The sequence below is a fragment of the Urocitellus parryii genome, chromosome 8 (assembly GCF_045843805.1).
Source record: "Urocitellus parryii isolate mUroPar1 chromosome 8, mUroPar1.hap1, whole genome shotgun sequence".
Classification (NCBI taxonomy): Eukaryota; Metazoa; Chordata; class Mammalia; order Rodentia; family Sciuridae; genus Urocitellus; species Urocitellus parryii.
In genome coordinates, this window is record NC_135538.1 from 15,860,751 (window position 1) to 15,873,081 (window position 12,331).

The window sequence follows — 12,331 nt, forward strand, 5'->3', positions numbered from 1 at the left end:
AGGACACTAAGTCAGAGAAGCCAACACCAGGCAGTGCTGACTATAGTCTTCAGAGGATCTGAGCATCCAAGAAGACACAAAAGGGCCAGCGCCCTCCTGCTGTCCCTTAGATCCTGGGCTCAGATAGGCTATCAGGATTTCTCCAGATCACCTAAGGCCATTTTCAAAGGTCACTTTGCCACATTTACCTGTTCAAACAAAGTGAGCACCAGTGAAACTCTCAATGATTTGTATTTACAGTGATAGATATTGTATGTATCTTTATTACTGGAATTTCAAAAAAAATATCTTTTTCAAAAATCTATCCGTGCAATAGGGAGCCAAGTGAAAACTCGGCAACTATGGTATCTGTGGATTTAATCAAAGTAGATTAGATAGATTTTCTTGCCCAAATAATACAGTTTGGTTTTGAATGCATTAACCATGTAGATTTTAACTCATTTTCTCTAAATTGTATAGATTTATGGCAAATATTTTCCTTAGAGATGACTTACGTTCTTAAACGTTTTCTAAGAAAGAAGTGTGATATGTACATATTTTAAAAGAATTGATCCTTGCATGTTTTTTATGCATGGTTTCTAGACTCCCGGCCTACAAAACAATGCCTATAAAGCAAATTAACTAAGGTAGCTCTAAATGCACTATTTGGAATTGAAAAAGAGCAATTTTACTAAATTTGTACGATTATGCCAGTATATAACATTGTAAAGAGGGGAGGGAGAGGGGAGGAGAAATTTAATGTTACGGCTTGAATCTAGAAATGTCTCCCAGGAAGCTCATGTTTTAGAATCATGGTCCTCAATACAGCAAGGTTCAGAGGTAGAGCTTTTAGGCAAGATGGGAGCTGTGATCTCATCAGTAGGTTAATCCATCTGATGGATTAATAATTTGAATGATAACTGTAGACAGGTGGGCATGGATGGAGAAAGTATGTCACTGAGGACTTGCCTTGGGGTTTATGTTTTGTCCTTGACTCTTTGCATGTCTGTCTCTTCTCCCTTCCTCCTTCCCTCGCTCCCTCTTTCCCGCTCTCCCCTCCCTTCCATGAGCTGAGCAGCTTTCTTCTGCCACAAGGTTCCACCATTACTCAGGCCCAGAGCAATGGCATCAGACGACCATGGACTGAACCTCTGAAATAAATTCTTCCTCCTCTAGTTGTTCTTATCAGGTGTTTTGGCCACAGTGAAGAAAAGCTAACTAGTACCAGGTGGATGTGTCGTGTCGAAGAGACACACAGCTATGTCACATCTGAGCCTCCCCCTCTTCCCACCAGTTAGCTCTGCCACAGAGGCCATGTCATGGGGTTGTCAGTGTCTGGGGCCAGTCTGTGTTATTGCAGAAGTGACTGGCACACACTCTCCCACCGTTCAATGCAGATTCACTGATTCAACTCTTTGTTTCAGTCACCAGGTTCTGATACTTCAGGGTTCCTAAAAGGTTTGGTCTCCTCTGTGATTTTCTCAGCACATCATCTCTCCTCCAGAGATTGATGAAGAAAATACATCATGGAGTTCTTCAAGGTCACATCATCCAGGTATGATGGCAGATGTAAGAAGCAGGAGGTTGGTGGGTGCCTCTGAGTCCTGGTGGAGTTCTGGTATACCTATGCTGTTGTCCTGGAGAGTAACTGAGAAGAGGGAGCAAAAGGAATCTTGAGATGAAGCAGGTGAGAGGACCAGGTTCATTCTAGGGACCCAGGTACAACTAAAGCAAGAAATCGGAGCAACTACCTATACTCAGCATGTGACTGAATCATGGAGATTTTTACTTCTACCATAGAATCCTACTCTCCATATTGTCAAACATTGGTGGAACCCAAACAGAAAACTATGAATAAGAACTAATAAAAACAAACTGTATGTGCCATATATATTCTTCTTGCTGCACAGAAAATAGCTCCAAAACTTAATGATTTAAAACAAATATAAACAATTATCGGGAGGCGGCCGCGGCGGTAGTCTCGAGTAAGATGAGGTTTCTGCTGCTTCTCCTGGTGGCGGCGTCGGCGGTGGCCCGGAGCGAGGCCTCGGCCAACCTGGGCGGCGTGCCCAGCAAGAGGTTAAAGATGCAGTACGCTACCGGGGCCGCTGCTCAAGTTCCAGATTTGTGTTTCCTGAGGTTACAGGCGGGTGTTTGAGGAGCACATGCGGGTTATTAGTCAGCGGTACCCAGACATCCGAATCGAAGGAGAGAATTACCTCCCTCAACCAATTTATAGACACATAGCCTCTTTCCTATCAATCTTCAAACTCGTATTAATAGGCTTGATCATTGTTGGCAAGGACCCTTTTGCTTTCTTTGGCATGCAAGCTCCTAGCATCTGGCAGTGGGGCCAGGAGAATAAGGTCTATGCATGTATGATGGTTTTCTTCTTAAGCAACATGATTGAGAACCAGTGTATGTCAACAGGTGCATTTGAGATAACTTTAAATGACGTGCCTGTATGGTCTAAGCTGGAATCTGGTCATCTTCCATCCATGCAACAACTTGTTCAAATTCTTGACAATGAAATGAAACTCAACGTGCACATGGATTCAATTCCGCATCATCGATCATAGCCCCACCCATCAGCACTGAAAACTCTTTTACATTAAGGGATCTTTGCAAGAGCAGCGTGACTGACACTATGAAGGCCTGTACTGAAGACAGCCAGCTGTTAGTACAGACCAGATGCTTTTTTGGCAGGCTCGTTGTACCTCTTGGAAAACCTCAATGCAAAATAGTTTTTCTGTGCTGGCACGTTCTGGAATTCTGCACATTCGTGGAGTGCAATAATACTGTATAGCTTTCCCCCAACCCAGATTCACCCAGTTAATAGTTTGTCATTTTTTTAAATGTAGACATTACTACTTAAAACTTTTTTCTTAGTCATATTTAAAAAGTAGAAAATTGAGTTACAATTTGATTTTTTTCAAAGTGTCTGTTAAATCTTGTGTTTTTATATGATTTTTTTTTTTTTTTTGGTTTAAAGTCAATCTTTGGGGGAATACAGCTAAAGTTCCCAAAAGAGTTTATCAGTCATCTCTAATTTGGTCATGTCCAATTTATATCGTTATCAAAAAACTGCAGATTGTGAACAGTGCATTATACAAGATTATGGGGGAATCTAATATCCAGAGTACTCTACCAATTTGTTTGTATGTGTGCGTGTGTGTGTGATTACCAGAGAACTACTACAAAACCAACTGCTTTTTAAATTCTGTTGTGTAGTTCAGGTGTCTTGCCTTGACCAATCTAATGAATTGATTAACTGGCCTTTATACTTAATAAAAAACTAGCAGATGTCAGTTAAATGAAAAAGTTTCAGTTTATTGTGCAATGTACTTGTTAACATTGTATTTAATCATCGTCTGCCTAATTTTGTGTTTTTAACTTAAAGATAATCTCCTAAGGGTTACACTTTAGATTCCCACAAAAAAAAGAGGTTAATTTACCATTTTTAGAGTTGAAACTCACCTCATTAAATAAAAGTTCAGTTGAATCTCTTTACAACATTGATACCAAGTGAACAGAAATCACCCAGCATCAGATATCAGAATTCTGTTGTATTTGAAAAATAAGACTAATTTAAATTTATTGATAGTTTCAGTATTCTAAAAAGAAGAGCTTTTAGAAACTAAAATTGACTAACACTTGAAGGACAATTTAGCAGAAATAGGACCATAATGTAGAAAAAGAGCCATCGAGCAGCAGCAGCAGCAGCCACAGCTTCCACAGGCTTAACATGGAGAGCCCAAAGTAGGCCTGGATTTACTCATGTAAATAAAAGGATTCAAGGAAAAGTTATGAGGAAAACCCAACATTGGTTTTATCTAACACTTCAGAGTTATAAGACCTAACCCTGTGTGTCATAGGACTGACCTGTTTTGCTGTCACTGGGTGTCCTGAAGCACATGTTAGGTAATGGCCTAACTGTTACAGCCTCAGGGAGGAGCACTGCAGTCTCTGAACTGACTGCACGAAGTCAGTCTGTGATTCACTGCAGGAAACTGGCCAAGCGGTTATCGTTTCCATTCCGAGTAGAACCTTTATGTTCTTCAGGTTAGTTAATTCATGATTTAAGTTTCAAGCTCCTTTGAGATTGTTATTTAGGTATAATATTTATGTTTGACTAAGGATTAAAAACGTGTTAATCTGATTGCATACCACTCTAAACTCCCCATTTTCTGCAAGTTGAACACCCTGTCGAATGTGTCTGGGGGTCTTTCTTTGGCTAATGGACATTCCACTAGTGACAGTTACCTTTATGGCATGAAGCTACTAAAAAACTGAATCTTGAAAGTTCCCATGGGCTTAACAGATCAAACTATGGGGAACCAAAGCTTCAGCTCCAACTTTCTCCATGTTTGCCTTGGGTTGAATAACTTGTTTTTTCGAGAATAACTTTAAGTGGCTTAGATACTGATAAGAGCTATTTTGTTTTATGCTTAGTTCTATTTAAATCTAGAATTTAATGGAGTCTGATAAAAAATGTGGGTCATGTGAATATGAAAAAATAATGTGAGGAAAATAAACTATTTGCAGTGTAACTTTATTATATTCTAACATTTCAAAATTATTAGTTGCTTATAAATTGGTATGGCTGTGTAGTTTATAAATGTCTATGCACTATATTAATTAAAAGACCATAGGATATGTTGGCAGGTTGACTGATGTTGGCATTTTTTACCACAGTTGCCATTGTGGAAGAAATTATTTGTTACATTAATAATAAAAAAAGTTAATAAAATGTGACTTTATACCTCACTGTGTAAGATGTACAGACAAATGAGCTTTCAGAATATAAATGGCCTTATTTGCTTGTGGCACTAGCATTATGGATGTTAGCAGTTGATTAGCTTGTACAACTGTTAAACCTAATGGGTTCCCAGTGATAGTTGTTTCTTACTTTCAGTGTTAGCCAGCTTGCCCTGATGGTTGGCAAGATCCTTTTGTCATCATGTAAAATAATTCAGATTTTTAAAAAAGTCTACAGGATTTTTAGACATGATTTGATATTTTAAAAAGAAAAGTCTGCCAGGCGCTGTAGCACATGCCTGTAATTCCAGCGGCTCATGAGGCCGAGATAGGAGTATCCCGAGTTCAAAGCCAGCCTCAGCAATATCGAGGTGCTAAGCAACTCAGTGATAGCCTGTCTCTAAATAAAATACACAATAGGGCTGGGGATGTGGCTCAGTGGTCCAGTGCCCCTGAGTTCGATCCCCAGTGGCCTTCCCGCAACCCCCAAAATAAAGACAAGTCTCCAGAGAAACAGGTAAAGAACTGTAAAGTTTGGGAATTATCTCTGGTGTTGTGAAAATAATCAAGCAGTGTGAAAGGGACCCATATTTTGTGGAATTAAATCTAAAGTAGAGAAATTATTTGGTAACTATATTTAGTAAATTTTGCATTGTAAAAGTCAAAAAAAATAAATAAACAATTATCATCTCACACAGATTCTGTAGGTCAGGAATTTAGGAGCAGCTTGGTTGGGTTAATTCATCTCTAGGTTTCTGTGAATTATTGTCAAGACCATGGAACCTGGACAAGTCAGTTGGGGCCGTGATCATTTGAGGGCTTGATCAGGGCTGGAGGATCGACCTCCAGGATGGTTCACTCGCAGGACTGTCAAGTTGGTGCTGGCTGTTGGCTGCCACGGACCTCTCCAGGTCCTTGCAACCCAAGGCTGACTTTCCCCAGAACATGGTCCAGCAGAGCCAGCTGGAAGCCACAGTGGTCCTATAATCTAACCCTAGAATAAGTCACACTCCATCATCTCTTTGACATTCGATGTCTCTCCAGAGTTTCTGCATCAGGGCAGGAATATTCAAAGGCAAAACACAGGACTGTCAGAGCTGTAACTTCATCGGCCTATCCTAGTTTGAATGGACTAATTGGGTGGCAACTAGGCAGGTGGGTGGGGTGTGGCTGGAGGAGGTGGGTCACTGGGGCCCTGTCCTGGAAGGGTTTGTCTTCCCTGTGGCCCCTCCCCCTCTCTCTCTGCTTCCTGGCTGCCATGAATGGAGCAGCACTCCTCGGCCACATCTTTCCATCATGGTGTTCTGCCTCACCCCAGGCCCAGCTGGAGTTGGCCAACAATGGACTGGATCTCTGAAACTGGGAGCCAAATAAACTTTGCCTCTCCCAAGCTCTTGTCATGTATTATGGTCAGTGACAAAAAGCTGCTAACATGCTTCTGCAATGTCCTCCCATTTACATGGGATCGGTCCTGCTATTTAGTGTGGGAGAGGACAGCTCAAAAGCAGGATACCAGGAGGCAGGGCTCTTGAAGGACGGACAACACACTCCTCTATGAGGACACTATCAGCACAATGTACATTCTTAGGAGAAACGACCAACTGAAATCCTTAGAATCTTCAAATCCTTCTTTGAAGCAGAAATACTTGTGGCAGAAGTAACCGCATCCCAGTTTCCTCTCACTGTCTCCCATCCCTACCACTAAAGCTCATGATATGCTCAAAGATGAGACTTTCAGGGAACAGAGAAGCAGGGACACTATCTTGCTCTTTTCTTTTGACTCACTAGACATATATTACCACACGTTTGAAAGGATCACCAAGATAAAAGACTGCTCTTAATCAATAAATCAAAGCTAAGAGATAATTGGAATTCAGTGAAACTCAGTTCTAATATAAAGACCAAAGGGGCAATTTGCTAACATGACCCAGACGAAGAATGATGACATCAAACTTAGAAAAGTGAAAGCAGATAGAGGGATGAAGAAAAACAATATAACCAAGTCACATGTGACTGGGAACTGTAACCCATGGGGACTGAAGTGAGAAGGGCTAACATTCTAATCTGTTAAGAAGCGAGCGTTCAAGGAAACTTTTCTTTTAATTAATTGCAGCAAACTTATAACACAGAGATGGTGTGAAATGCACTGTGTTTTGTTAGCTGCAGAGGAAACCTTCAGACCAAGTAGCAGGGTCCCAGTGCTCAGGGAGCTTGTACTTAAAGAGCAAGAAATATACACTTCCACAGGTAAGTGAAACAAGAGTGCTCACCCAGAAGGACAGCAAGAGGTTATGGGCTAGATGGGGATGACCCCAGGGAAGCCTTCCTCTAAGAGGTGGAAATTGAGTGGGGCATTGCAGGACACACAGAATGTTAGTAGAAAGGGCCAAGGTAGGGGGAAGCACAGAAATATAACAACCATAAAGGAGTGAGACTTCAACAGTGAGACTGGTTGGCAAATGCAAGCTTTTTTTGGAGAATGGACACCATCTAGACTCTAACTAGACTGAGAGAAGTGAGCAGAGGTAGAAGGTTGTTCTAGATGGAAGAGGCTGAGAGAGTGCCTTGGAATTAGAAACTGCCAATGTTCAAATCTCAGCTGCCATGGTCCAGCTGTGTGAACTTGAGCATGTTATTTAACTCTCTGAGCCTCAATGCCTTCATCTGAAAAAGGAGATGACAAAAGTACCTCATCAGACTCTGATATTAAATGATTTCATATGTCAATGCTCCTGGTCTCACATCAGGGTTATGTCCCAATAAATCCATGTACATTGAAAATACCACTAAGTTGAAAGTGCACTGAACACACCTGGCCTACAGAACTTCTGGCTTAGCAACGCAGCACACTGTAGGTGCTGGTGGTCCATCATTGTGATTGTGTGGCCGACTGGGAGCTGAGCAGTCCAGTATCACAAAGGAGCATCATACCACATATTTATAGCCTAGGAAAAGATCAAAATTCAGAATGTGAAGTGTGGTTTCTACCTAGAAGCTGCATCAGCTTCATACCACCGTAAGGTTGAAAAATTGTAACACTAGATCAGTACCTGGAACACTGCTCCATTATAACACCATCATCATCATTATCATCACCATTTGTTCAGGGAAATAACAATGGCAGGTCTGCAAATGGAAAGTAAAGATTGATCTGTAGAATGCTTCAAAATTACAACAGAAAGGACCAATGGTCAGTTAGTGGGAAGAGTCCAGGTACATGGCTAAGTTTATTCCCAGGAAAACTAAGAGGATAGAAATTATATGATGAAAATTGTATCATATAAACAAAGTTAGTTAAAGGAAGAAATTGCACCCCAATCCCAGGCTTCATACAATGTTGGACCATTTCTCACTATGAGGAACAGCCAACACTGAATGGTGGCAGTCTTTGGGTCACTCAGTCTCTCAGGGACAAGGCTGATGGGACCTCTCTGACCCAGATGTTAGGACTACACCTCTGGAACAATAGCCTATGGTGGGGAATACCATCACTGGAGGGCCTCAGATAAGATTTCAAATGTATTAGCCCATAAGCATTTCTTGTCACTTCTATGTACAGACCACTGGGGCATCTCCCCTCCTAACTGCAGGTGGGCAGGGCTTTCAGAGGGAGTCACAGTGCAATCCAGTAGGCAGTAAACACCTCTGCTATGGAATAAACCAGTGAGACAGGGAAGTCAGTCACATTTGATTACAGATTTTGTATTAGTATACTAGGGATGCTGTAACAAACACCACAGACAGGACAACTTAAACAACTTATATTCTCCTAGTTCTGGAAGCAGGAAGTCCTAGATCAATATATTTGCAGGTTTGATTTCTCCTGAGGCCTCTCTTTGGTTTCTTGCTAAACCCTTACATGGTCTCCCCTGTGCAGGCATGCATACCTAATATCTCCCTTTGTGTCCCAATTTCTCTTCTTATGAGGACACCAGTCAGACTGATCTCATTCTAGTTTAATCCACCTATACCCTGACATATACAATCTTCTGAGGTACTGAGTGTTAGGCCTTCAACATATGAATTTGGAAGCAGGGACTCAATTCAGCCTATAAGGATGTGTTGCATTTGACCTAGCTAAAGGAGTCATCTAACATATATAAGTCATCATGTCTCTTAAATGCTGCAATGTTTTACCAAAAGTCTAATTAGTCCAGCCAACCTGAGCAATAGTGATCATAAATGTTATTTCTGTTCAGTTTTTGCAGAACCTACAAATTAAATTTTCAAAACATGATATATAAGGAAAAATTTCTCTTACAGAAACAAGTCTGATGTGTGTAAGATGCAAATGTTAACAAGAATCCAACTCATTCCGAGCTGTGATATAAGAAATGGATTAAATCTGACATTTGTTAAGGAAATTGAGGCTACAGTGCTGGTCCTAATTAAAATAAAATTAATCTCAATGTCATACAGTAAACACTGACAGGAGGCAGCACGCTCATGACTATTTTCATGCGGTTTTCATTAACCCACAATTAGAATCACTATCACAGCTCTATATGCTGTCAACATTTGGAAGAACAATTTAAAATTCAATCATGCAAAATACGCAAAAGAAAAAAGAAAACAGATATAATCAAATTCCCTCTTTGTTCGTGTGCTTTAGCATCCCCCCACCCAAAAAAATAGCTAGTAACTAAAATTACAAGAAAGGATGCCTCATGAACTTTCAGCAAAACTCCCTCCAATTAGGTAAAATATTTTCTCACAGTAATGCTTTAAGAAAAGCAGACAAACAAATATGTAAGACACATTATGAGTTATAGTTCTAAAATACAAAATGAAGTCAGGCCCTGTCTTAGTTTTTTTTCCCCCACAATGGATTCTCAAGACTATGGTTAAACTTCCAATATCCTCTCCTCTAGAGTACCCAGTGCAGGTCCTTTAGCCTCATATTTGTGGTCCATGGGTATAAGTAGCCTCCCCATGTTGGAAGGAATGTAGTTGACATGCTTCACATCTCTCTCAGAGATTGTCACAAGGTGGGATGTAGCTAGCCCATTAGAACTCCTATTACTACATTAGGGAAGAGTGTGCTTGTTACAAAAATCAGGGATATTCTGGGTCAGTAGCTTTCAAGACTTCAAACACTATAGCAGTCTCCCTTACCCATGGCTTTGTTTTCTATGGTTTCATTGACCCATAGTCTACTGTGATCCAAAAATATTAAGAAATTTTAGAAGTAAATGATACATAAGTTTTAAATTGGGTGCTCTTCTGAGCTGCAGGAGAAAAGTGTTGTCCCTCTCCATCCAGCCCTTGAGATGAGAATCATACCTTTGTCCAGTGTATCCACTCTATGTATATTACCCTCCTGTATTCATCTAATAGCTACCTCAATTATCAAGTTGATTATTGCAGTATCTCAGTGCAAATGTTCAAGTAACTCCTTATATTACATAATAGTGGCCCCAAAGTACAAGCATAGTGATACAAAAAGGCACAAGGGCATAAAACTAGGAAGGACAAATTTGCTGTTGCAGCACTATAGGGCATAGAGGAAAAAACATCCGACATATAGAGTTCAATACTATCCACTGTTTCCAAAGTCTTGAAACACATTCATGGCAGATAAAGGGGTCTACTACACTTTCCACTAATCACTCAATTCAATTGTTCCCCCTATTCCTTTCCCCAAAGAGTTTGACCACAATCATCTCGTTCCCCACCCCACACACTTTTTTTTTCTTAGTACAGGGGATTGAACCGAGGGGCACTTAACCACCAGGCCACATCCTCAGCCTTTTAAAATATTTTCTTTAGAGACAGGATCTCTCTGAGTTGCTTAGGGCCTTACTATGTTGCTGAGGCTGGCTTTGAACTTGCGATCCTCCTGCCTCAGCCTCCCAAGTCCCTGGGATGACAGGCATGTGCCACAATGTCTGGCTGTCTTGTTTTCTCTTAACCAGCAAGTAAGACATAAAATTAGGGCCAGGCTAAGAGCCAGGAAGTCCCTGCTGAACATGCCTGTCTTCTTGGTGGGCACCTTGTTGTGGTATTTGTGGAGGTTTCTGTGTCAGAGACCCAAAACCCTGCCCTGCTCCCCAACCACCTCCAAACTCATGAATACAGTCATGGCTGCTGCATGTCATAAACAGTTGCCTATGGAGAATCGAGAACAGTATGGAGGGTCCAAGAACCCACTTTCTGGAAGGTGAAGGTGGGTAAATCACCATACGAAGAAGGAACAGGGGCTGGGGTTGTGGCTCTGTGGTAGAGCACTCACCTAGCATGCATGAGGTGCTGGGTTTGATCCTCAGCACCACATAAAAATAAAAATTAAAGATATTGTGTCCACCTAAAATGAAAAAAATAAGGATAAAAAAAAAGGAACAGAATGATATCACACTTACTTTTGACAACTCTTATAAAAACCTCCAGTCCCGCCCAGATGATGTCTTCAGCTCGTTAATTGAGAATCACCAGACCAAGTGACTTCTCACATGGTGCCCTCCTCTCTGGACAGTCAGGGAAGCCTCCCCAGAGGCTTGGCAGAAGTCAAGACTGAAGGCAGAAGAGGTTAGGATCCACCCAGTTCCCTGGCCCTGTGGGGCCCATACAAAAGACTGAGGGGCATAAAGGGAAGACTTGATTTCTTCCTTTCTTTGACCAGTCATACCAAAAGCCAGCCATTTCCACAACATTCCTGGAAATAGGATCCAGGGGGCCAGAGATTTGGAGGCAGTGGTCAAAGTCCACCTGTCAGACCCCCACCTCTGGTCCTTTGGGAAAGAAGCAGGTAATGAAGAAACCCCAGGAACAAGGGACACAAGTCACTGACCTGCTGTGGGCTGGACCTGACCTGTCTGAGGAAGCACAGAGAGGACTCTGGGGCAGAGGGACCCGCGGCAGCACCCTTTGGTGGACAGAAAGGAGGCGTCACTCAACATTATTGCACACCTACCCTGTGTTAGGGAAGGTACCACTGAGCAAGACAGGCCCTTCCTGCCCTGCGTGGATCTTTCCACCTTGTGAGATCCCACGTTCGCTGGCCATGTCAGAAGCTCCAAGAAGACACAGGCCCGTGGGTAAACCTACAGATGATTTCTGCTTCTCCCTCGGCCTTCCGCCTACTGGCCACAATCCAGTAAGCCTCGGCTGAGGCCACTGATCCTGCCCATGTAGGGGTGTGACTCGGTCCATGGGGAAATCTGGTTTGGAGCCTGGTGATCTCACCTGTGGGAGCAACTCAGCTGCCTAGGTGAGCCCTCACCTGTCTCCACTCTTGAAGGTATCACCTGGGCCAGAGAGGACCCTGCCATCCTGCTTCTGACTTCAGTAGAAAGCTAAGGATAATCTACCACTCTCCTTAACCCTTAAATCAGTCACTTTCAGACTTTTTAATCCTGACCTACAAAGAAATATACTTTACTTCTGTTAAAGAAACTTCTTATGAAAGTAATTATGAACACATTTCAAAGTTATTTTTTATTATTTTGTTTGGTACCAGGGATTGAACCCAGGAGTGCTTAACCACTGAGCCAAATCCCTATCCCTTTTTTATATTTTATTTAGAGATAGGATCCTGATGAGTGGCTTAAGGCCTTGCTAAGTTGCTAAGACTGGTTTGAACTTGCAACCCTCCTGC

At 41.9% G+C, this 12,331-nt stretch overlaps 1 long non-coding RNA gene and 1 pseudogene across 3 annotated transcripts in view; one reads left to right on the forward strand and one right to left on the reverse strand.

Annotated features, from left to right (window-relative positions):
* The window catches only part of LOC113190576 (uncharacterized), a 186,458-nt gene that overhangs the window by 19,077 nt on the left and 155,050 nt on the right, over positions 1 to 12,331 (reverse strand). The window lies entirely within an intron of this gene.
* LOC113189260 (thioredoxin reductase-like selenoprotein T pseudogene) lies at positions 1,949 to 4,713 on the forward strand (annotated as a pseudogene).